This window comes from Aquarana catesbeiana, linkage group LG02 (assembly GCF_042186555.1).
Source record: "Aquarana catesbeiana isolate 2022-GZ linkage group LG02, ASM4218655v1, whole genome shotgun sequence".
Lineage (NCBI taxonomy): Eukaryota > Metazoa > Chordata > Amphibia > Anura > Ranidae > Aquarana > Aquarana catesbeiana.
Window position 1 is genome coordinate 391,691,488 of NC_133325.1, and position 26,770 is coordinate 391,718,257.

General features: G+C 44.0%; 1 protein-coding gene and 1 pseudogene across 3 annotated transcripts in view; one reads left to right on the forward strand and one right to left on the reverse strand.

Annotated features, from left to right (window-relative positions):
• Nucleotides 1-26,770, reverse strand: part of POR (cytochrome p450 oxidoreductase) — a 156,202-nt gene that overhangs the window by 80,474 nt on the left and 48,958 nt on the right. The gene's annotated exons all lie outside the window — the stretch shown is intronic.
• On the forward strand, nt 12,816-12,880 carry LOC141130202 (U4 spliceosomal RNA; annotated as a pseudogene).

Consider the following 26,770-nt stretch of genomic DNA (forward strand, 5'->3'; position numbering starts at 1 on the left):
CTGATAGGTGAGCACAGATGAGGCAGATGTGCCTCTTCCACTTCGGGACCGATGTCCCTCGCATCCGAGCCAGATGATCGGCTTTTTTTCTATTCACGCTGTTAGCGTGAGAAGAAAAAAAAAAGCCGATTTCTGATCTTTTGTTTACATCATGTGATCAGCTGTCATTGGCTGTCATTGGCTGACAGCTGATCACACTGTAAGGCACGTGCACAGGGGAGGCCGTCATATGATGGCCTCCTGGGAATGACAGCCACAGCGCGGATGTCAAGTGGTTAAGCAAACCATATCAGGTAAAGTTGGAGTAGGAACTATAGACAGTATACTCCCCCCCCCCCCCCAGCAGGCTCCTGCTGCTGCTGTCAATCAATAGCACTGAGGAGGAGGGGGGGTGGGGCTAAGTCCAGCTGTGTGTATCTATGGAGCGAGACTCCATAGACACACAGCCTGGGAGCGAGCAGACACCATGTGCCCCCATAGCAAAGGGCTTGTTATGGGGACACATGAAGAAGAGGAGGAGACAAGATCGCTGGTGGGCGACCCAAGAAGAGGAGGATTGGGGCCGCTCTGTGCAATACCACTGCACAGAGCAGGTGAGCATAACATGTTTGTTAATTTAATTAGAAAAAATAACTAAAAATGAGACTTTAGTAACACTTTAGGTCTGGTACACACTGCAATTTTTTATTTCTTTTTGTTCAACCCAGCGGGTTAAAATGAAAAAAAAAAAAAAAAAAAAAAAAAAACAAAACACCTGACAGATTGCCGTGTAAACACAAGCGATGTTGGTACAGACAAACTGCTGTACACACTGACTGAAAGTCGGCCAGTTCCTGCTAAACCGGCCAATTTTCAGCCGGGGGCACTAAGGGTCAATTTGTAAGTGGTAGGGAGGACAAGATTCTTAAATAAAAAAAAACAATACTGCGCTCAAACACAACAATACATAAAATTAACAAAAACGATGTCACAAAACATATAGATCACCTGAAGGATCCAAGTGAATAAATGGTTACTGTCCCTTTAAATGACATGGGACAATGGTATGTAAATGATATGCTTATGTTTTGTGACATCATTTATGTTAATTGTTTATTGTTGCATTTAAGTGCAGCACTGTTTTTTACTATTTAACCGGGAAGGTTTGGTTTATTAACCTTTTAGTGCTAGCTGCCGTTTTCTTTTTTTTGCGAAGCGCTGACTTTACATTATTCATCTATCTCAAGGACAAGGTTCCTGTACAGAGAACTTCTTACTTTTCCTAGTAAGAAAATACCAAAATGTCAGCTACAAAAGCAAACCTGTGGCTATACCAAAGTTTGCTACTGCAACCTACTCTGCAACGAAGGAACCTCTATGAGGCATGCTTTCCATCCATCAAACCACGAAGTATCCGCTTATTAAAGCGCCTAGGCATTCTGGACAACAACCTGACAGTGCTAAAGTAGGTAATCATTTTACATTTGGTTATAAATTATACTGACCTGAAAGGATATAAAACAAACATACTTGGTTATCTTACTACCCCATTAAAGTTGCAAAACCAATATTAACAAAATGAGAGTTCGGTTACAAAAATTATAAAAACTAAACAGTCATAACAGGGTGGGTAAACACACACACACAAATGCAGGCACTTCAAATAAAGCCTGATTTAGGCTGTTTGACATCTAAGATTATGCATGCATATCTTCATAACAAGCAGGTACAGCCACACACCCACATGTCTATATGGATTAGCCGTTTGGGAAAAGAAGACTTGTTTACAACTCTAGGCCTGTTGCACACGGGAGTAAAAAATTCTGAGTTTTTTACTGATCTGAAATTAAATGCATTGGTGTCTATGGGACATTGCACACAGCTGAGTAAAGATAAGTGTTGAGTACAGAGCAGTAAAACAAAAATAGAAAATTTAATTTTACATCTCAGTGCAGCAATTTGCGTGTTTACTCGTTTAATGTTTATGCGAGTATAAGTGAGTATATTACAATATTGGCACTGAAGAAGAATTTTACATGTCTATACTCTTGCACACCTTTACTCGCCTATACTCAGCATTACTCAGGTCTTTACACAGTTTTTGACCCCTTGAACACGGGCATCACAAGTTCCTGAGTAAACATCAGCAAATTATGATGCCCGCGTACAAGGGGCCTCAAAAGGACAAAAAAGCGCGCACACACACACACATACATTAATTAATCTGCTGCGACTAAAGCCACCCATACACGGATTTAAATTTCATTCAGCAGAGACCAGCTAAGATTCGATCCAAGTATGGCCGATTTTTACCAGGTTGATCCATCGATCGGCTTAGGTACAACTCAGCCTGTCAGATTTTTTACATTCAGTTACAGCCGATGGCTACAGCAGCTAGCAGTGATCTTTGTATTCTGCCTGCCATGAAGGCTCCCTGTCAGCAGAACACAAGAGCGCTGCTATGGGCTGCTTAATTGTCTTGTACAGTGCATCCGGAAAGTATTCACAGCGCTTCACTTTTTTCACATTTTGTTATGTTACAGCCTTATTCCAAAGTGGATTAAATTAATTCTTTTCCTCAAAATTCCCCCATAATGACAATGTGTAAGATGTTTTTTTTTTTTTTTTTTTTTTTAAATTTGCAAAGATTTTAAACAAACACACCATACAAACAAAACACTAACAAAATCCCATGTACATAAGTATTCACAGCCTTTGCTCAATACTTTGTTGAAGCACCTTTGGCACCAATTACAGCCTCAAGTCTTCTTGAGTATGATGCTACAATTTTGCCACACCTATTTTTCCCCCAGTCTTTTTTGCAGGACCTCTCAAGCTCCATCAAGTTGGATGGGTCAGTGCACAGCCATTTTCAGATCTCTACAGAGATGTTCGATAGGGTTCAAATCTGGGTTCTGGTTTGGGCCACTCAGGGACTTTAACAGAGTTGTCCCGTAGTCACTCCTTTGTTATCTTGGCTGTGTGCTTAGGGTCGTTGTCCTGTTGGAAGATGAACCTTCGTCCCAGTCTGAGGTTCAGAGCGCTCTGGAGCAGGTTTTCATCAAGGATGTCTCTGTACATTGCTGCAATAATCTTTCCCTCGATCCTAATTAGTCTCCCAGTTCCTGCCTCTGAAAAACATCCCCACAGAATGATACTGCCACCACCTTGCTTCACTGTAGGGATGGTATTGGCCAGGTGATGAGCAGTGCCTGGTTTCGTCCAGACATGACGCTTGCCATTTAGGCCAAAGAGTTCAATTTTTATTTCATCAGATCAGAGAATTTTGTTTCTCATGGTTCGAGAGTCCTTCAGGTGCCTTTTGGCAAAGTCAGATGGGCTTTTATGTGCCTTCTAAGGAGTAGCTTCCATCTGGCCATTCTACCATACAGGCCTGATTGGTGGAGTGCTGCAGAGATGGTTGTTCTTCTGGAAGGTTCTCCTCTCTCCACAGAGAAACGCTGGAGCTCTGTCAGAGTGCCCATCAGGTTCTTGGTCACCTCCCTGACTAAGGCCCTTCTCCCCCCGATCAGTTTGGCTGGGCGGCCCACTCTAGGAAGAGTCCTGGTGGTTCCAAACTTCTTCCATTTACAGATGGAGGCCACTGTGCTTATTGGGACCTTCAATGCTGCAAAACCTTTTCTGTACCCTTCCCCAAATCTGTGCCTCAATACAAATCTGCCTCGGAGGTCTACTGACAATTCCTTGGACTTAATGGCTTGGTTTGTGCTTGGATATGCACTGTGAACTGTGGGATCTTATATTGACAAGTGTGTCAAATCGTCCAATCAACTGAATTTACCACAGGTGGACTCCAATCAAGTTGTAGAAACATCTCAAGGATGATCAGTGCAAACAGTATGCACCTGAGCTCAATTTTGAGCGTCATGGCAAAGGCTGTGAATACTTATGTACATGTGATTTTTTTTTTTGTTTATTTTTATTAATTTGCAAAGATTTCAAAACAAACTTCTTTCACGTTGCCATTATGGGGTATCATTTGTAGAATTTTGAGAACAATAATGAATTTTATCCATTTTGGAATAAGGCTGTAACATAAAAGGTGGAAAAAGTGAAGTGCTGTGGTGGAGCTCAGCGACCGGGGCTCTCCCTAAGTTCTCAAAGCTCTGATGCCTTCCTGGTGGGGACGGGGCTGCACCGGTTTGGGCTGTGGGCCTGGGTTGGAGAAAAGCCTGTGCTGTATGTGCTCCTGGAGTAGCAGGCCAGGGGTGCCGTAATTCTCACTGTGTTGAGGGGCACTGTGAATTTTATAGGCACCTTGGTCACTACACCATACACACTTTTTTCACACCTGCCTCTAGGGCCCAGCCTTTTGGCTAGGACCAGAGGAATTTTTTGATTCCTGGCCGAAGGGCTGGCCATTGTATTGCACAATGACCACTTTCACTTCCTCTTCTCACTTCCTTCTCCCCACTTTGTTTGTCACTTTTTTGTATTTTTTTTTTATTGTGTACACTGTTTTGTCACTGTGACTGGTAGGGTGTGGGTCCTCGGGCCTACCCTGAAAGTCTTAGGAGGGGTGGACATGGCCTTCTGGCTTGGTTTGCCCTCTCTCATGGGGTCTCCCTTTGGGGGAGCCCTACCTAGTACTTGGGTGGGTCTGTTTTTGCAGACCCTCCAGAAAATGGGGTCCGTCTGGTTTTGGCCAGATGGACCAAGTGAAGTACCTTATGCCCCGGGGGATCTGGGTCAAGGTTCTTCTCCTTTGGAGGACTATGTGTACACCCTGTGCACATATTGTCTCACATTTATGTGCACTGTTTTTTGGTGTGTTCACACACCACAGGCATAAAAAAAATAGTGTGGTGGTTTTCTCAGCCGCTACTGTCCCTAGCCTACTGTGGTGGGTTAGGGGTGGCGTAGGCTATGCAAATCCACTGGTGTAATTGTAATCTGGATGGTTAGTATAGGGGAGAGCCGGAACCGGACTGCTCGACGAACTGAGGGCCATTAATAGGTCTCGTCTAGAGAAAGCCAGAAGGGTTACCTCCTGATAGGCATGGAGAAGCACTGGTCTGGCCGAATCCCGAAAGAAGCCCCTGGTGTATGTGCCCCTGGATTGGTAGTCCAGGGGTGCTGTAATTCTCACTGTGTTGAGGGGCACTGTGAGTTTTATAGGCACCTTGGTCACTACACTATACACACTTTTTTCACACCTGCCTCTAGGGCCCAGCCTGAGTGGGGGCTCACTTTGAGTTTTGCTGGCACCTAGGTCACTGCACCATCACACTTTTTCACACCTGCCTCTTGGGCCGGGCCTTTTGGCTAGGACCTGAGGAATTTTTACTCCTGGCTAGAAGGCCGGCCATTGTACAATGGCACTCATGCACTTTCTCCACTTCTCTTTTCCCCACCTTTGTTTGTCGTGTCTGTCACTTTATTAGGGCTGCAACTAACAATTATTTTCATAATCGATTAGTTGGCCGATTATTATTTCGATTATTCGATTAATCGGTTAATAACCTTATAAAAAAAAGTGTGGTGTATAATTTAGTTAATATGTAAAGTTTAAAAAAAAAAGGCAATTTATTCTTAAATATCTCTATGCCGTGGTAAATATAAAAAAACAACTATATGGTTAGGGAGCAAAATATCTAATCCACTCTGAGAATAACAGACAGAAGAGATATTCTGTATATACTATTAGAAGAGATATACTATTAAAGGGTGCATCTGGTAAATATCATCAGACTCAGAGATCAGTTTTTTGGAAAGTTTGGAAATAGAAAACTTCTTGGTCAAAGGAATTTTCAGACATTTATATGTGGTTTTCGTTCAGAAATTCATTCATTTTAAAAACAATGTTAAAAACAAGTGAAAATTTCAAACATTCTTTCATTCAGGGAATGTACAAAGATTTTTTGTCTGAATATTCTCGTCTGAAAATTGATCCGTGTGGCCAGCAGTTTGCTTTTTATCTGTTTCTGCAGTGCTTTTTGCCATGTGTTTTGATTTTTGCGCACGTGATTTTGCTGCGATTTGCGTTTTTGCATTTTTTTTTTTGGCCAATTTGTTGTTGGGCAGATTAAAAAACTAATTGCTGCAAAAACACATTACATGCTTTTCAGCAGCTTCTCCATTGAAGTATATTGAACCAAAAAAGCACTGTTTTGTTTAAAAAAAGTCACTGACCCTTTCCAAATACGTAGCGGCTGAAAAAAGCGTAGATGTGAACGTGTCCCATAGGAAACCATGTAAATGAAATGTAGTGCATTTCTGCGAAAAGCACCAAAAAACACACAGGAGTGAACCAGGTCTAAGACGTTTAGTAACATAATGGGGTTAAAAAAAAACTAAAATTAGCCCTTTTATAGTACAACAAAAAGCAGATAATCACTACTGTAAGGGGTTCATTTTTTTTTTACTGTGGAACTGTGAAAGTTCTATTTACAGTAGCGATTATTGTACTATAAAAGGGCTAATTTTCGTTTTTTTTTAACCCCATTGTGTTACTGGCCGATTAATCGATTATGAAAATAGTAATCGATTAATTTCATAATCGATTAGTTGTCGATTCATCGATTAGTTGTTTCAGCCCTACACTTTTTGTCTTTTTTCTCTAAGCTTCTTCCAGGACAGCGCATGAGACCTAGGGCTCCTCCTACCAGGACAGGAAACATGTTAACCCCCACCAGATAAAAGGGCGGTCCTCAAAGCCCCATGTCATTATTAGTGTTTCCTCTGGACGGGGGGGGGGGGGGGGGTGTAACACGTTTACACGTTTCCTGGAACTGGTTCCCCTAAGTCTCATGAGCGTGGCTCCTGTGGCGATGGGGTGGTATTCGTACCTTCTTCTTAGGTCCCAGAGCGGCATATCCACTGGGGGAGTAGGTTTGTGGCTGCTGTCCCTGCTTCTCTTTGCATGGGGAATGCCACCGCGGTCCGCATAGCAGCAGTCGGCTTGTTTTCCCTGCTAAACAGCCTGGCTGGAGGGTGCAGTGGAAAACAGGAAGCCGCACATGGAGGGACAGAACTTGCGTTCCAAGCTGGTCAACAGGAAGTATCCGGCGGGCTCACTTCCGGGGCGTGTGCCGTCATCAGTGGGCACCGGAGATACTAGTTCCAGTCTCTGAAACGGCGCCAACAGGAGCGCTGGGAGGCTGGTGGTTTTTAAAAACAGTGAAACCCTGCAGAGGCTGTGGACCACTACAGGGGTGGGATGAATCCCTCTGCTATACCTGCACAGGCAGCAGAAGCAGGCCCTAACACCAGCATCTCACAGGTAAGCCTGAAGTGCATTTTACTTGCTTGCACATCCTGTGAGTGTTCTACCCCTTGTAACCAGTAGGGACTAGGTGAAGGGGGCACATTTTCCTTTTCTCCTGCACTGGGTGTTATGGAGTGTATGTGGTGTAAAATTTATTGGGGTCATTTGTTCACTTGCAGGCCAAGACTCAGGACAAGGCCCAAGTGCAGCCACCAAAAAGGAAACAAATTGAGCTCCTCATGGAGCAAAGCAGTTCCCCGCACCTGTATAGACAGCCTAGTTAAGGATGACCAGGTTGTCTCCTGTCAAAAAATGCTGACTTCTGTTATAGATGAGCTTATGTCTACGTTAAGCTCATTTAAAACTAATTGACAAGATTCAAGTCCCCTCAGAGGGTCCATCTCAAGTTAGGACTTCAGCCGGTCCTAGCGCTCCACAGCAGAGTGAGGAGAGTGAAGACCTGCCCAAGGGGCTCGAGGTATAAGTTATCATTGGAAGATGTAGATTACTTATTAAAGGCTATCTATACGACACTTGATATAGAAGAGGAGAAGGTACAATTGTGTAAACATGACCTTATGTACAAAGGTTTGCATAAGAAAAAGGCTAGAGTTTTTCCCATGCATAGTTCCCTTCTTGATACTATTAAGCTGGAGTGGGAAACTCCAGAGAGAAAACCTTTTTCCAGTAACCTAAAAAGGTTTCCATTTGAAGAGGACACAGCGCAGCTATGGAACAAAAATCCTAAGTTAGAAGCACCTGTAATGAAACATCCCACACTCCGCTTGAGTGCTTTCATCATATACCGCTTCCTCCCAGTCTGAATATAGATATCAGATATTCCAACCGCTCACAAGCACAAAACAAGACGATACTTGTTTAGTTGCTGAACATGGACTCTTTTATTAGAACGAAAATACAAGTCTTATATACAGTAAAAGGAGGTTCTTCCCTCCTGCTCATATTACTCTGACAATACAACTGTAACCAGAAACAGAATTAACATGAGCTAATTAACTAATCCCTTAAAGCAGCCGATGTGACTCCGTGCCCTCCTGAGCATTGTTATGATTAATCAGGATTTCACTACAGGTCAGACTTGTTGTCAACAAGCTTCACACAGTAGATTATACATTATCATAAACATCAACACAGAACTCTTTCATACAATAGCAAGGTTAATTAGCACAAACAATGGGTGAAATACTTTTAGAAACTGTGGCAAGCCAGACTAGACATTTACATTATAGAAGACAACAGGTGGCTGGTGTTGATGACATTAGCATCTAACAGTATGCGTCCCAACAGTATGAATCAGTCACTATTTCTAATAGGGCATATACAGGGTTCCCAGAGTCTGTGTGTCTTGGGGGATACGGACCTGAATCCAAAAGTAACACCACCTCAAGGGTCCCCAGGCATACAGCTCACAAAGATCACCGTTCTCCCAAATGCCAGGGCCCATAGTCGGTAGGCAAGAGGCTAGCATTCAGTCCCCTCCAAAAGCCTCTGTCCTGGCTAGGTCTGTCACAGCACCTCTTTCAAAAAAACTCGGACCTAGTGTTTGACGATATGGGCATGCTTAGGGATCTGATGGATAAAAGAGGCGATATCCTTCCTCACAGAGCCTGGGACTCAGCCACTGGGAATCTTAAACCAGCTCTGGCTTCCATTTGTGTAGCCAGAAATTTAGAGGTATAGTTGATACAAATACAAACATTTGTTGGCAGGTACCTCTAGAGATCAAAAGGTCCTGATCCCCGTTCCCCGGTTGGATCACGGCAAGGGCTTTTATTCCCATATATTTGTCATCAGAAAGTCGTCAGGAAAATATTGGCTTATCCAGAACCTCCGGTCTCTAAACCATTTGATCAGGTACAAGCACTTTCGTATGGAGACTGTTCTCAATCAAAAACCTGCTTTACCCAAACTGCTTCATGGCCACTTTGGATTTGAGGGATGCCTATCTGAACATCCCTATTCATCCAGCCTTCCAAAGATTCTTGAGACTAGCAGTCAAGATGGGAACAGAGATTCAGCACCTTCAATTTCAAGTCCTCCCCTTCGGTCTGTCCTCAGCCCCACAAATTTTTACAAAGGTGTTGGGGGGAGGAGCTGGCTCCGCTAAGGTTAAAGGCGATAACTATTATCCCTTACCTGGATGACCTCCTAGTGGTGGCGGAGTCATACCAAAAGTGATTAGCGGATCTCCAGACTGTACAGGACTTCCTTCAATCTCTAGGCTGGTTAATAAACAAAGAGAAGTCTTCCCTTATTCTGGCCCAGAAAGTGTCATATCTGGGGTACGAATTTTGCTCAGTAGACTAAAAAAAGGTTTTCTCCCACAAGAGAAGGTCTCAAGAACGATGCAAACAATGTCAGCCTTACAGACCAATCAGTCGGTCTCACTGAGAGAGATTTCAAGAGCAGTAGGTCGGATAAGCTCTTGCTTTCTCACAGTGCCATGGGCAAGATTTCATTAATGCCCATTACAGCTGTTTCTACTAAGGAACTGGGACAGAGATGCAAGTTCCCTGGAATCAAGGGTCTTGTTACCCTACAGGGTAAAAAGAAGCTTGTGGCGGTGGAGGACACACCTGCACCTAACAAGAGGTCTACCATGGTCCATTCCTATATCCCAGAGGATCACAACGGATGTGAGTTCCTGGGGATGGGGAGCCCACCTCAGCAACACAATGGCACAGGGAGAATGGTCCTCAAGGGAAGCAAGAGCTTCATCGAATCAGAGAGAGCTTCTAGCGGTTCTGAGTGCCTTGCAGGCATTTCAGATGGAGATCAGGAGTCACAATCTCCAGAATCTATCCGACAATATCGCTACGGTTGCATACCTCAACAAACAGGGAGGTACGAGGAGTCAGATAGTTCAATGTATCGCCCAGGAGATTTTATCATGGGCAGAAGGGAAACTAGCCTCAATTACAGCAGTGCACCTGAAGGGGACACAAAACTGGCAGATTATTGCAGCCGCTACCAGGTATGTCAAGACAACTGATCCCTTCATCCCGAAATCTTTATGGGTTTCACTGACAGATGGGGATGTCCCGAAGCGGACTTGTTCGTAGATCAGAACAATCACAAGACAGAGAAGGTTCTTTTCTCTGAACCCAGATCGATCATTGGGGATCGATGCTCTGACGAATCTGTGGCCATTCAGCCTCTGTTATGCCTTCCTGCCAATCAGGCTAATTGCGGAAGTCCTCCGGAAGATTCTTTTAGAAGAAACAGATCTTATCCTAATAGCCCCTTTCTGGCCCAAGAGGCCATGGTTTTCCCTGTTACAGACTCTGGTCTCAGATCCTCCACTGAGTCTTCCGAATAGAGAAGACTTATTATCGCAGGGTCCAGTGTCGCATCCACAGGTGGTTTTCTTAACCACTTGCTTACTGGGCACTTAAACCCCCCTCCAGCCCAGACCAATTTTCAGCTTTCAGCGCTGACACACTTTGAATGACAATTGCGCGGTCATACAACACTGTACCCAAATGAAATTTTTATCATTTTTTTCCCACAAAAAGAGCTTTCTTTTGGTGGTATTTAATCACAGCTGGGATTTTTATTTTTTGCTAAACAAAAAAAGATGGAAAATTTTGAAAAAAAAAAAAAAAAATCATGTTTCATAGTTTGTTATAAAATTTTGCAAACAGGTAATGTTTCTCCTTCATTGATATGCGTTGATGAGGTGGCACTGGTGGGCGCTGATAGGCTGCACTGATGGGCACGGATAGACATAGGGCGGCACAGATAAGGTGGCACTGATGGGCACAGATAAGGCAGCACTGATGGGCACAGATAAGGCAGCACTGATGGCTGGCACTGATGTGCAGCACTGTTGTGGCACTGATTGTGGGCGCAGATGGGTGGCACTGTGGGCACTGATGGGTGACGCTGGTGGGCACTGGTAGGCGGCACTGCTGCCTATTGCTAGGTGTCACTGGCAGGGGGGACAGATGATCGCCGTGATTGGGACTGATGTCCCTCTCACGGCCACCGGTGATCTGCTTTTTTTTTCCTCCTCACGCTGTCAGCGCGAGGAGAAAAAATAGCCGATTACCGCCTCTGTTTACATCACATGATCAGCTGTCATTGGCTGACAGCTGATCATGTGGTAAGGGGTAGGGACCGACCCCTTACTCCGATCTGTGATCAGGCGAGTCTCATAGACTCACTGATCACCGGGGGCGCGCAGGCCGCTCATGCAAGGGATGACGTCAATAGACGTAGTCCCGGCAATGTAGGTCCGCGCTGTTGCCATCATTCGGCAATAGCACGGATCTGAAGAGGTTAAGCTTGATGTCCTGGTATCTGAAGAAAAGATACTAAGCGCCCAGGGGTTCTCAGACAAAGTAGTCAAGACCCTGGTAGATTGCAGAAAACCAGTCACTAGAGCCATATATTACAAGGTTTGGAAGAAATTTAACTCATGGTTCACCTGAGTGAAATACACTTGAATTGGTTTAAAAAGGGTGTAGGTGTGGCGCTGTTCCAATTAGAAAACACTTATGCATGTGTCTTTTAAACCTTATAATAGGGTACTTTTGTCTTGCACCCTCTGCAGAGTGCAGCACTAAATGAATAAAAACTTTAAGGGAAAACATTTTCCCTATAGACAAGTATGTTAATATATTTAATGGATTGGTTATTTATTTTGATGTTTTTTGTGTGTTACATCCTCTGCAAGGTGTGACATCAAAAGGAAATGACCTTTAAGAGTGGAAATAATTTAAAAAAGTAAAAATATAGTAAACCAAGGTAATGGAAGATAAGAAATATGGCACCTAAAATAGAAGGGTGCTACTACACCCTCTGTGCAACACACCTCTGGACCAGTGTAATTGCTTTGGGTATAAAAAAATCCCTGAAAATATCAAAATAAAATGTGTATTATGCATATGTTTTGGAGCTGCACGATTCTGGCTAAAATGAGAATCACAATTTTTTTGCTTAGAATATAGATCACGATTCTCGCGGCGTAACATCATCTTTCACATAAAAACAAAAAATTGGGCTAACTTTACTGTTTCTTTCTTTTTTTTTTTTTTTTTATAATTCATTGAAGTGTATTTTTTTCCCAAAAAATTGCATTTGAAAGACCTCTGCAGGAGAGATCGTCAGGGGAGGTGAATCGAGATCACGATTTTTTAACGATTAATTGTGCAGCTCTAATATGTTTTACAGGGACGTCCTACGGTTCTCGAGAATACTGACATGGGGCCTGGAGGACCGCCCTTTTATCTGGTGGGGGTTAAGGTGTTTCCTGTCCTGTTAGGAGGAGCCCTAGGTCTCATGGGCTGTCCTGGAAGACTCTCAGAAAAGGAGTTACCGGTAAGTCTAATTCAGCTTTTTTTGGTTGTTGGGTATTGTACACATTTCATGTTTGATCAGTAGGGTGTAGATCCTCGGGCCTGCCCTGAACGTCTTGGGAGGGGATGGACATGGCCTTCTGGCTTGGTTCGCCCTCTCTCATGGGGTCTCCCTTAGGGGGAGCCCCATCTAGTGCAGTGCTTGGGGTCATCTGTTTTGGCAGAGTTCCCAGAGAACGGGGTCTGTCTGGTTTTAGCCAGATGGACCAGTGAAGTACTCCAGTCCCAGCTTTGCGCAGTGGCAGTATCATAGCCAATGAGGTTCAACTGAGGCGTGATTATTGCTAATTGCTTCTTGGCCTTTTGGTTAAGATCAAGTGTAGTATCTGTTCTTATCAGTTTCCAGGAGGTGGCGCTTGCTTCCGTCCCTGATCTATGGCGAAATAGAGACGGGATCGCGGTTGCTATGCAAAACCTGCTGGAGTGAAGGTGACCTGGAGCGGTTCATAGCCGAAAGGGAAGCCTTCTGATGGGGATGGAGAACCACGGGGTCTGAACCGGAGGGTCGAGACCCTGGCCTTCTGGCCTGGATTGGGGCGGATCTAGCTCCAGACAGTTATTTGGGAGAGAACGCTTACTCCTGCCTTGCAAGGGGGGGAGGGAGTGGCAAGTACTTCCCGAATGTAATTAGGAGTGATGGGAGCGACGGCAGAGCCTGATGGTAAAGGGCTTTTTCCGGCTTCCTGATCTCCATATCCTTCCTGTCTGTGGTGGGGTCTGCTGTGGTCTGGGCTGCGGGGGGGGGGGGGGGGGGGGTCAGGGCTTCTTCGAAAAGCCAGTGGTGAATGTGCCCCTGAAGTGGCAGTTCAGGGGTGCCGTATAGTCACGGTGTGAAAGCACTTGATTTTATGGCACCATGGTCACTTTCACCACAACACACGTTTTTCGCACCTGCCTCTTGGGCCGGGCCTTTTGGCCAGGTCCAGGGGAAATTTTTATGCCTGGCCGGAGGGCAGGCCATTGTATAGCACAATGGCCACTTTCACTCTCCCATCTCACTATCTTCCCCACTCTTTCTTTTACCCCTGTTTGTCACCTTTTTGTCTTTTTTTGGTTGTCTTTGTATACACGTTTTGTCACTGTGTGGCGAGTAGGGTGTGGGTCCTCGGGCCTACTCTGAAAGTCTTGGGAGGGGGTGGACATAGGCCTTTTGGCTTGGTTCGCCCTCTCCTTTGAGGACTCTCCCTTCGGGGGAGCCCCACTGTACTTGGGTCGGTCTGCTTCGGCAGACCTTCCAGTTGTGGGGGTCCGCCTGGTTTTGGCCAGATGGACCCTTTGTCTGAGTACCTCAGTCCCTGTCTGGAGCCTAACGCCCCGGGGGATCAGGGTAAGGTCCTTCCCTAGTGGGGGACTCTGTACACCCATTGCACGTTTTTGTGTTTCACTCTCTATGTGTGGGCACTTTTTTTTGGCACCGGGTGGAAGTTTTTGAGGTGTGTTTTGCACGCCACTGGCTTTTAAAAAAAAAAAGTGAAGTACTCCAGTCCCTGACTGGAGCCAAACCCCCCGGGGATCAGGGCTAGGGTCCTTTCTCTTTGGAGGACTACACCCTGTGCACGTTTTGTGTTTCATTTTAGTGTGCACTTTTTTTTTTTGCACTGGGTGGAGTCCGAGTGTATTCACACAACACAGGCTTTAAGAGAAAAAAAAAAGTGGTGGTCCATCTTTAAAGGGCTTTTTTGAATCATAGGAGGAGAGGTAGATGTGTACCCTGGTTACAAGACACTTTGCAAGACTTTTCTGCTGAAAAAAAAAAAAAAAAAATCTAGAATTTATTTTATTTTATGGTTTAGCTCTCCTAAAGTGAAGTAATACACAATTCATAAATTTAGAATATAAAATGGAAAAATGTGGATTTTGTTTTTGCAAAAAAGTTTTATTGGATTTTCCGAAATACAGAATAGCTAAATGAATAAAGTGCAGGCTCAGAACAAGATTACAAAGGGAGGAAAACGCTGCATAGTCAAAAGGATGTAGGTATGGGGATTGTTTAGACATTTCATGAAAGGACGCATACTGCACATTTTGGTATGGAGGCACAGAGCCCATGAAGAGTTCTCCGTCTGTCAGCCAATACTCTGATGAGTTCTGGGGCAGCTGAAACAAGCATCCAACTGCCTCTGAACATCCGTTTACCAGCAGCAATGTACATGAGGCCTAAGTCTGCAAGGCTTTAAAAGTGGTTGTAAACCCTCTGGGACAACTTTCAACTACAGGTAAGGCTTACCTGTAGGTGCTTGCAATATCTCCTTAAGCTACACGGTTTAGGAGATATTTGCAAAAAAGACTGTACTGATGTCTAGACAACGGCACAGACGCACTGAGCATGCTGTTAGTGAAGGCGAGCATGCGCCGGAGTGACGTCATCGCTGCCCCGGCCACTCACAGCGCCGGAGCAGCGATACCCGAAGTCACTCCGGATATCATGGCGCCGACGAAGGACGTGAACGAGGGTCGCTTCGGGGGCTTCGATCTCAGGTAAGTAATTCATATGCATACTAGCTCATTATGCCTTTGTCTTGCAGGGTGCATGTTTTTTTTTTCAGAGGCTTTACTTCCTCTTTAAGATAGTGTAACTGCAAGAAAAATCCCATGTTAACAAGATCATCAATAAAAAAACCTTCAGAGAAATCTGTAAGGTCCCCTTACGCATTAACCATTTAGTGGTCCCAAACCCTAATCAGCTGACATGTTTGTCCTGGGGAGAACCAATTCACCAATCAGTGCGCTTTAAGTTACCAAAAGTCAGTGGGAAAGGGTATTGTGGAAAATAAATTAAGTATAACTTGCATTCTCTGCTGGCTGCCCTGGACATCTTCGACAGATTTGGTGCTGCATCAGGGATTCGAATAAATTGGTCTAAGTCAGTCCTGTTTCCTCTGGATGGCGGGATCCCTGCAGGGGCGGCCGCTACGCCCCTACAGTGGGTCTCAGAGTTCAAATACCTTGGGGTCCGGGTATCCAGGGACACTGCCCAATATTATAAATTGAATATGATTCCTCTGCTCCGTCTCCTCAAAGAAAGATGTCGTGCATGGTCTGAATTGCCACTTAATTTACTAGGACGTATAAATATCCTAAAAATGATGCTTTTACCCAAGTTTACCTATCTTTTTAGAAATAGCCCGATTTGGCTACCAGCATCCTTTTTTTGGGAAATTGATAAACAAATTATCTCCTTTATTTGGAATGGAGCCATTCCAAGACTAGCCAAACCCACCCTACAACTACCGACTCAGTTGGGGGGGCTTGCCCTCCCCAATTTCAAACTGTATTACTGGGCGGCGATGCTGGTGACGGCGTACTGGTGGTTTGAGGGGAAACGCTCCAACGCCGCGGTCTGTGTGGAGGCGGCATATTTAGGATCTATACAGGATCTGCAAAATCTGGTTTATAGGGGAGTAAAGGCATACGAGGAGCTTCCTGCTCCGTCCAGGGCAACACTGCAAGTGTGGAGGATGGCTAGAAGGAGGTTTTCCCTAGTGGGGCGATGGGCGCCTGTGCAGCCTCTCTGGGGAAACCCTCAGTTGTCCCATTTCCGTACAATACCTGATCCTCAGCTCTGGGCGGAATTCGGAATCAAAACCCTCAGAGACATTATGCCCAATGGGGAACTGATGTCCTTTGCACTTATGTCACAGACGTATGGATTCCCGGGATGGATGTTCTCCTGATACGCACAGCTACGCCACGCGACTAGGGCACAATTTCCTACCCCTCCTCTCCTACAATTAGACCCGTTGGAAGACCTGCTTTCTAGCAGTGACCTAACAAAGCCCCTGTCAGCTATATATACCACGCTGCTCCCTAGGGAGATACCCAAGATGGACAGGCTATGGAATGCCTGGAAATCAGATATTCCCACTTTGGAAAGGGAGGACTGGGAAACCTGTCTGGAACAAGGCCCCAAACTGGTAATATTAGCTGGAGATAAACTAACACAAATAAAATTTCTACACAGGATTTACTTTACACCCGCGAGATTATCCAAAATATACCCTGATAGGGACTCACATTGCCCTAGATGTCGAACTCAGATAGGCACGTTTATACACATGTTCTGGGACTGTCCTGCATTGTCAAAGTTTTGGATGGGAGTGTATGATCATCTAAATGTTAGAATGGACCTATCTGTTCCAAAAACACCTGAGATAGCCCTTTTGGGAATACACGAGGATGAACACAGGACACATCATAGTAAAATTCTAATCTCACTCCTCCTCTATTATGCTAAAAAGGAGATCCTCGCTGGCTGGACCTCAGCTAACCCTCCGACCCTTTCCTCCTGGGAAAAGAGAGTAAACTCTGCTCTGCCCTCTACAGGCTGACTTATATTAGTCGGGGATGCTCTTGGAAGTTCGATAAGGTCTGGCTGCCATGGATTGGTGGATAATACTGTCCTTGATTTCTCGCAGTGGGGTGTTGGGTAACTGGCTTATGGGCGGGAGGGGATGAATGACCCTGCGATTATGCTGATATAATGGATGTAACCAAACTATTACACGCCTCCTTCTCTGGTCTAGCAGACGCCTCTCATGACTCCTTATCTATTGATGTAATGACAAGCCTGATAGGCATAGCAAGCATGACCAACAATCCAATACAAAATGTATTTATATAGCGGCGTTGGATACAGTACGTTAAATCTTATGTGAGTAAGAGTTTACCTATAGTCGATTATATGATCCGTTTTTTTTTTTTTTTTTTGATGTACCTGTCTACACATGTCCCACTGTATGTACCTACTTTTTTTGTACTGCATTTTATACTTTTCAATAAAGCACTCCTGATTGTTAAAAAAAAAAAAAAAAAAAGTATAACTTGCATAATTTTATTTCTTAAATGGTACAGTATGTTCACTTTTAGTAACATGTTACATCCATATTCAATGTGTAACATAACATGGTTCTAAAGCAGGCACCAACTTCCCCCCACGATTCCCCATTGTGACAATGGGCAGGGGATCCTCTCCCCGCATCCGCTGTCACAATTAAAAAACAAAGGCGCCCCACCTAAAAAGTCGTGTCATTCAGTGTTTTGTGAATGAAGGAACTACAAGTACTGTCTTCCACCACAGCAGATAGCTTGTAGTTCTCAAAGAATTGCGAGGGTGCTGGTAAGTGCTGTCATAGTTCATGGACCTTCCTGGACTTCAAGTATAACTAAAGACAAAACCTTTTTTTTTTTTTTTTTAAGTTTTGGATAGAGGGGAATTGGATTAGAACACCTGTCAGTTAACTGCTTTCTGTGTCCCCGTTAGGGAGATTCACACTCTCTATTTGTCCTGTTTGCCATTAGCATTGAAAGAAAATATTTTGGGTTGTCCCCAGAAAAGTAATAGAGGGGAAATCTTTCTAAGGGGACACCAGTTCTGGTGACCTTAGGGTCCCCAAGGAATTCCCTTAATTTGCAGAGATTTCCCCTCACTTCCTGTTTGGCTTTGGGACAGGAAGTTAAGGGAAATCTCCCGAACAGGACAAAGAGGGCAGAACTAAACCTTACAGGGGTTAAAACCCACCCTTACTCCTAACCAAAATGGAAAAAAAAGTTTTGCCTATAGTTCTACTTTAAGTAACTGCTCGTAGAGAGGTACAGGCAAACAGTGATACAGAGTGTTTGCAGGAGCCTGACAGTGCACCTGTGATCTGCTGATCCTGGGTGCAATGCTCTTCAGGCTCCTAGGTAAAAACAAAAATTATGAATGCACCTGCAAAAATGTGAAGTTATTTATTTTTAAGTGAACTTATCTTTTAACTTTAGCAGAATTGCATACACACTAGCGGAAGCACTCCATACCCTGAACAGTATCACCTTTTTGAAGATGAATTAGCATAATAACCTGTAAGTTTACCTAAATGTTACAAATCTTATGTACATTGTGTTCCACAGACGTACCTGTTGGGACAACATGAGGCTCTCCAAATATTTTCAGATGTTACAACATAGTCCACAATTACAGTACAAAACTAAGCACTCTACCCTTTTTTTTTTTTTTTTTTTGTAATTCTTTATTTAGACGTTTTGCATTTACAAAAGATTGTGTCAGTACTACAATAGACAATAAATGTGAGCAGGAGGTCCACAAAGAACCAGCAAAAGATTGCAAGAGCACAACCGTGCTGTGATTTTCCAGTAACAGTGAACTTTGGACGAGGTACACTATATCACCAAAAGTATTGTAACGCCTACCTTTAGACGCACATAAACTTTAATGGCTTCCCATTCTTACTCCATAGGGTTCAATATTGGGTTGGCCCACCCTTTGCAGCTATAACAGCTTTAACTCTTCTGGGAATGTTGTCACAAGGTTTAGGAGTGTGTCTATGGGAATGTTTGATCATTCTTCCAGAAGCACATTTGTGGGGTCAGGCACTGATGTTGGGCGAGAAGGCCTGGCTCGCAGTCTGCGCGAGAATCATCCCGAAGGTGTTCTATCAGGTTGAAGTCAGGACTCTGTGCAGGTCAGTCAAGTTCCTCCACCCCAAAACTCGCTCATCCATGTCTTTATGGACCTTGTGTGTGCACTGGTGTGCAGTCATGTTGGAATAGGAAAGGGCCATCCCAAACTGTTCTCACAAAGTTTTGAGCATGAAATTGTCTAAAGTGTCTTGGTATGCTGACACCTTAAAAGTTCCCTTCACTAGAACGAACCCAACAACATAATCCCACCTCCACCAAATGATTTGATCCAGTGCACGCTCAAGGTCCATAAAGACATAGATGAGCAAGTTTGGGGTGCAGGAACTTAACTGGCCTGCACAGAGTCCTGACTTCAACCCGATAGAACACCTTTGGGATAAATGCGAGCCAGGTCTTCTTGTCCACATCAGTGCCTGACCTCACAGATGCGTTTCAGGAAGAATGGTCAAACATTCCCACAAACAGACTCCTAAACCTTGTGGACAGCCTTCCCAGAAGAGTTGAAGCTGCAAAAGGGTGGGCCAACTCAATATTGAACCCTACATGCTAGGACTGGGGTGCCATTAAAGTTCATGGGCGTGTAAAGGCAGGTGTCCCAATAGTTTTGGTAAGTGTATATTATGCAAGTAGAGGAGAGCGGTAAGGTAGCACCAAACAAATAAGCTGGAAATGAGGGGGTAATGATCCCAAAATACACAATGTATGAGTTTTAACGTTTTAGGGGGGGGGGCAAGGGGAAGAGAAAAATGTGAAGATGGGGCCGGAAGCTGATCCGAGGGGTGGGAGGGACGAGGCAGCGCAATGCTCCTCCACTCCATCTACTCCCCCCCTCTAGAAATCCAGCCAGCACATGAAGCCAGAGACAGACAGTAACGCCCACTAACCAATGCCAAGAGATCAAGTGCGCTCAGGGGTAGCTGGCATTAAGTCTAGATACTGTGTAGAGCATGTATCCAAGGCCACTACATCTCCCAAAAATGCATCTTCCCAGCACTCTACCCTAATAACTGAATACTTGAAATCTGATTGCAAGTAAATGAATATGAAAATGCTTCTGCTAGGGTAGTACCTAAAGAAAGTATAACTAAATTTTCTACTAAAGTAGACTAAAGACATTAGCCTTTTATTGGATCCAGGTTAAATATATAATCTTACAGTGTGAAATGTCGCATTGTGTGTATTCAGCCTACATTGTAAACCAGCCCCTCTCCAAGGGGGGGCAGTAGCATCCTAGTAGAGAAAGACGTGTATCAGACTGCGCTCCCTTGCTGAACTGTACATCAGTACAGCAGAAGCTTGGTCAGGAAAGTAAAAGCAGTGGAAGGGGGAGATGTCTTTAAGTGTGTGCTGTGCTCTCCGCCTCCCCCTACAGTGCAATACCCAGTAGTGCCATGGGTATGGATGTATTTATATGTGTATGTATGTATGTTAGAGCTGCAGGAATAATCATTAAAAAAAATAAGAAGAATCGCGATCTCGATTCAAGCCCCCTCACGATCCTAATCAGCCATTTCTGCGATTCTATGTAAACAGTGCAGAGCCAAGTTGTCAAAAAAAAAAAAAAGCCAACAAATGCTTATAAACATTCCTCAGCACTGAGCGATAGAGAAGAGAAGAAGTACAATGCATCTTTTAGATCAAAAGGGAAGAACTTCGGTCTGTAAATGAGGTCAAAAGTGAACTTATATGCAGCGCTCAAAACATTAAAATACATATGTATACAAACTAATGCACACTGTGCAATGACCACAAAAACTAATAATGATGACAATGAGATGTGAAATTCACACCCAAACTAAAGTCCACGTGCCATCATAAAACATAAACATAACAGTCTTTAAATAAACAGTGAAAACAAATTGTGTAACTAGAAGTGTGATTCCACGTGACATCAATGTTGAGGCGAGGACACAGACAATAGAACCACCACCGGTTGGTGAGGAGGCTTACCAGAGTGAGAGGACTCAGATGGGCATATGCTCAGTGAGTCAACAAGGCTTATGGGACCTCCACGTCTGAGTTCCAGATCAAGTTTTAAGGCCATCCAATTGGTCAAGAGATTGGTCACCAAGCAGCAGCATGACCAAAAAAGAAAATACTCCACATAGTGTGAATCCGTATAAACGTAAAATTTATTAAGAAAATTGGGAACACTCACATTTAGAAAGTGGATCAAGAGCTTAAATTTGAAGTTTGTGGGTAACGCAATGACATCAGCAGGGCTCGCACGACGCGTTTTGTTTAAAGAGACATCATCTGGGGTCAATACATATGTATTTTAATGTTTTGAGTGCTGCACATAATTTCACTTTTTACTTATTCCTTGATTTACACTTGTCTTAGTGTTGTGCTGGCTGTTACTGGGTATATGTCAGTGCGATATACACCAATTTTTTCTGTAAAGGAGGTCAGTTTAACCACTTAACAGACTAAACCCTTTTTGACACTTGTTGCTTACAAGTTAAAAATCAGTATTTTTTTGCTAGAAAAATTACTTAGAACTCCCAAACATTATAAATATTTTTTTTAGCAGAGACCCTAGAGAGTAAAATTGTATTTGTTGTCATTGGCGATTTTTTTAATTCATTGAATTAAACAAACTAAACAGTAAAGTTAGCCCAATTTTTTGTATAATGTGAAAGATCATGTTACGCCGCAAGAATTGTAATCCTTATTCTAAGCAAAAAAATTGTGATTCTCATTTTAACCAGAATCGTGCAGCTCTAATGTATGTAGGTACGTACATTATTCTAATGCCCTGTACACACGGTCGGATTTTCCGATGGAAAATGTCCGATCGGAGCGTGTTGTCGGAAATTCCGACCGTGTGTGGGCTCCATCACACATTTTCCGACACACAAAGTTTGAGAGCAGGATATAAAATTTTCCGACAACAAAATCCATTGTCGGAAATTCCGATCGTGTGTACACAAATCCGACGGACAAAGTGCCACGCATGCTCAGAATAAATAAAGAGATGAAAGCTATTGGCCACTGCCCCGTTTATAGTCCCGACGTACGTGTTTTACGTCACCGCGTTCAGAATGATCGGATTTTCCGACAACTTTGTGTGACCGTGTGTATGCAAGACAAGTTTGAGCCAACATCCGTCAGAAAAAATCCTAGGATTTTGTTGTCGGAATGTCTGAACAAAGTCCGACCGTGTGTACGGGGCATAATCCTGTATGAACAGAACTGCTTTAAGGGGTCGTTCATAATAGCAGCAAAGACTACGGCTCTCTGAAAAAGCAATCCATGCTCAGTTTGCTTTTCAGAGGCATTTGACAAGCAGTGAAGAGGCTAGATGCTGCATTCTCAACACCTGTTGTAACCCCCTAAATGAAGCATCGCTGTGCTGCAACTACGTGCAATGCACGTGGTTGCAGTATGGCCCCATTTACCAGAGAGTATACTTCCAGCTGGGGTCACAGCATGTATACGACCCTGGCTGCTGCTTGTGCAGCTAAAACAGAAAGCAGTTGGGGGTGGTAAAAACACAGCTCAACTGCACACAATAACATGAACCAGGCCTTAGACTGGGATGCCTTGAGACTGAAAATATTTTAAGGGCGCCCTGACCGGAAAAAGGTTGAGAAACAGGTCTACAGGTTAAGACTAAGGCCTGATTCACACCTATGCATTTTTAGTGCTTTTTTGCATTTTGCAGATTTGCACTACAGAACGTGTTCCATAGGAAACCATGTTAGATGGACTGTAGTGCAAATCTGCAAAATGCAAAAAGCACTAAAAATGCATAGGTGTGAATCCAGCCTAAGAGCATGGAAGGTACAGTGCCTTGAAAAAGTATTCATACCCATTGAAATTTTCCACATTTTGTCATGTTACAACTAAGGATGAGCTCCGGCGTGTTCGCACACCCCACGTGCAAATCCCGCCAGGAAGACGGCGCTGCGCTAATCACAGGCAGCGAGATATTTACCGATCTCTGCAGCCGCGCATCGGGACAATGTCTCACTGCCTGCGATTAGCGCAGCGCAGTGCCGACTTCCTGGCGGGCTCTGCACGTGGGGTGTGCGAACACGCCGGAGCTCATCCTTAGTTACAACCAAAAATGTAAATGTGTTTTTTGGGGGGGGATTTTATGCAATAGACCAACACAAAGTGGCACATAACTGTGAAATGGTAGGAAAATAAATGGTTTTCAAATTCTTTTTACAAATAAATATCTGAAAAGTGTAGCTTGCATTTGTATTCAGCCCCCTTAAGGGCACTTTCACACTGGGGTGGGCGTCAGCGGTAAAGCGCAGCTATTTTTTGCGGCGCTTTACCGTAGTTTTTGCAGCACTTTTTGGGCCACTAGCGGGGCGCTTTTAACCTCCGCTAACGGCCCAAATAGGGTTAAAAGCGCCACCCATTGATTCCAATTGGCAGGGGCGCCTCAGGAGAGGTGTATACACCGCTCTTACAGCTCCTCAAAGAGGCTGCTTGCAGGACTTTGAGTGTCCTGCCAGCGCCCCACTTTCACACTGGAGCGAAAGGAGAGGCGCTTTACAGGCGCCGCTTTTTTTTAGCACTATAACGCCTGTAAAGCGCCTCAGTGTGAAAGTAGCCTTACTCTGATACCCCTAACTAAATACTAATGGAACCAATAGACCTTTGGAAGTCACCTAATAAGTAAATAGAGACCACCTGTGTGTAATGTAATCTCAGTTTAAAAATACAGCTGTTCTGTGAAGCCCTCAGAGGTTTGTTAAAGAACCTTAGTGAACAAACAGCATCATGAAGGCCAAGGAACACACCAGACAGGTCAGGGATAAAGTTGGAGAAGTTTCAAGCAGGGGTAAGTTCTATAAAAAAAAAAAAAAATCCAGGGCTTTGAACATTTCACAGATCACTGTTCAATCCATTATCTGAAAATGGAAAGAGTATGTCACAACTGTAAACCTACCAAGACATGGCCATCCACCTAAACTGACAGGCCGGGCAAGGAGAGCATTAATCAGAGAAGCAGCCAAGAGGCCCATGGCAACTCTGGAGGAACTGCAGAGATCCACAGCTCAGGTGGGAGAATCTGTCCACAGGACAACTATTAGTTGTGCACTCCACAAATCTGAACTTTATGTAAGAGTGGCAAGAAAAAAGTCAATGTTGAAAGAAAGCCATAAGAAGTCCCATTTGCAGTACATTGACATTCCATAACAACCCCCATGCTTACACTCCACCTTCAGGGTGAGCTTGTTTGACAGCCTAAAGTGATAGTAACCACTTCCATACGGGCCAATTCTGGCATTCCTCTCCTACATGTACATTTTTTGCTAGAAAATTACTCAGAACACCCAAACACTATATAGGTTTTATAGCAGAGACCCTAGCTAATAAAATGGTGATCGATGCAATTTATGTCACACGGCATTTGCACAGCAATTTTTCAAACATAAATTTTTTGAATAACAAAAAAAAAAAAAACACAACAATATTTACCCCAATTTTGTTGTATAATGTGAAAGATGATGTTACGCCAAGTAAAAAGATACCCAACATGTACGATTTAAGATTGCGCACACTCGTGTAATGGCACCAAACTTCGGTACTTAAAAATGTCCATTTTATCTGGAGAGATTAGACACCATTGTGTTGAACTCTCGCTCAACCTCACGTTTCTTCGTGAGATGGCGTAAATTTATGGAACTCACATTAACCCAAAAGGATCTACAAGAACTCATGCAACTATTTCGCTATACGGACTGGTATCTCAAACGGGACCTTACAAATTCCCTAGGCAACCTCAAAACTATCCAACTTGTCCGACCCCTCTGCTTTTTTTACCGCCCTGAACCACAAATGCAAACCCTTGAAGCTCCTTGACGGTCATGACTTTCTTATGCACATCCGTCAATCTCACACACCGCCACTCTTATAGCTAGTCCAATATCTGAGATCACTAATTTAATATTCAAAACGCTGCTTCCACTCCTGAATGTATTAAGGGTTACACTGTCGTTTCATCCTGACACAATGTTGTATTAATGTTATAAAGGTAATTGTTATTTCGCTACCATCCTTCCCCGTATTAACCCCCCCCCCCTTTTATACCCGTTTCCCAATTGTTTTTTTGATATGACTGTATATGCCTCTGACATTATTTGCTTCTTGCTAATGTAATGTACAAAACCCAATAAACATTCTTCAAAAAAAAAAAAAAAAAAAAAAATCTCCATAGGCGACGCTTTAAAAATGTTTATAGGTTACCAGTTTGGAGTTGCAGAGAAGGTCTAGGGCTAGAATTATTGTTCTCGCTCCAATGTTCGCAACGATACCTCACACGTGTGGTTCGAGTGCTGTTTACATATGCAAGCGCAACCTATGTATGCGTTCGCTTCTGCGTACAGGCACGAGGGGGGGGGCGCGTTAAATGTATTTTATTTATTTATTTATCCCTTTATCTTTTCTATCTTTTTTTGATCATTTTATTCCTATTACAAGAAATGTAAACATCCCTTGTAATAGGAATAAGGCATGACTGGTCCGCTTTATGGAGATATCTGGGGTCAATGAGACCCCAGATATCTCTTGTACCTTGGAAAGCATGGAGAAAAAAAAACAAACACACACACACATTGATCTCTGCTTTCCAGGGAAAAAAAAAAAAAAAACTGGTATTGTTTACATCTGCCAGTGCCGGATGTGATGTCATGACGTCGCTTCCGGCCTCCCAGGGTCAAAGAGATGGCCAGTCCACAGGCAGCTCTATGGTAATCTGCTGCTGCTGGATCATTAATCCGGCCTCCTGATCGCACGGGAGAGCCCGGAAGGGCACCGGGGGGGGATGATGTCCCCTCCTGCTTCCTGTAAAAGCAATTCACCAGCTGAATAGGCTGCAGGCATCATTCAGATACCACCACTTCAGCCAAAGAATGTCATATGACATCCTACGGCAGAAAGTGGTTAAACACAAAACCAAAAATGTAATATTGCAGCTTACCAACCATGGGGTGTGGTGGCTGCATTGGTTTTCCTTTCTTACATTTTTCTCTTGTTTTCTTTTTTAGGCTGTCTTATTTTTATCTAGTAAACCAGCCATTAAGTGTGTTTTTCAAAAGCACAAGCTCTCCAGCAGACTATATCAGTTTATGTGGATGGGACAATCCACTTAACACTGACAGGAGTACTTACAATGATCAGCTCTTTTATTTATGGAAAAATGTTATCCCAAAAGCAAATAAAAAAAAAAAAGGGGTTTGCTGTAACTGATTATTATAAAGTGTTAGCTGGAGTTTGGCTTCAATTAGTGTATCTGCTAATACTTTTAACACTACCCACCCCGACTGGCAATGCTGCCGTCTGCTGTGCCTCCTGTGTTCATTCCTCCAGGGTTGTTTGTCACTAATACAAGAGGCGTGTTACTGGCCAGATCACCAAGATCAGAGGGAACAGCCTAAGAAAAGGAAACTAACGCAGCCACCACCTTTAAAGAGGAAGTAAACCCTGATGGGTTTTACTTCCTCTTTTGCTACCTGCAAAACCTGCAAATTAAAAGCATAATGGGCTAGTATGCATCGCATACTGGCCCATTATGTGACACTTACCTGCAAACGAAGCTCACGCTGTGCAGTCCGCGTCCATCTTCGCCCCTCTTCCTCACAGGGTCACAGACTTTGGCTCTGTGACTGGCTGCAGCCGCGTGACATCACTCCTGCGCATGCACGCAGGAGCCGTCCGTCACGGCAGGGAGGTCCGTTTCTTCACAGCGCCTGCGCCGATGACATCAATCGGCGGCACTACAAGGGAAATAGCTCCTAAA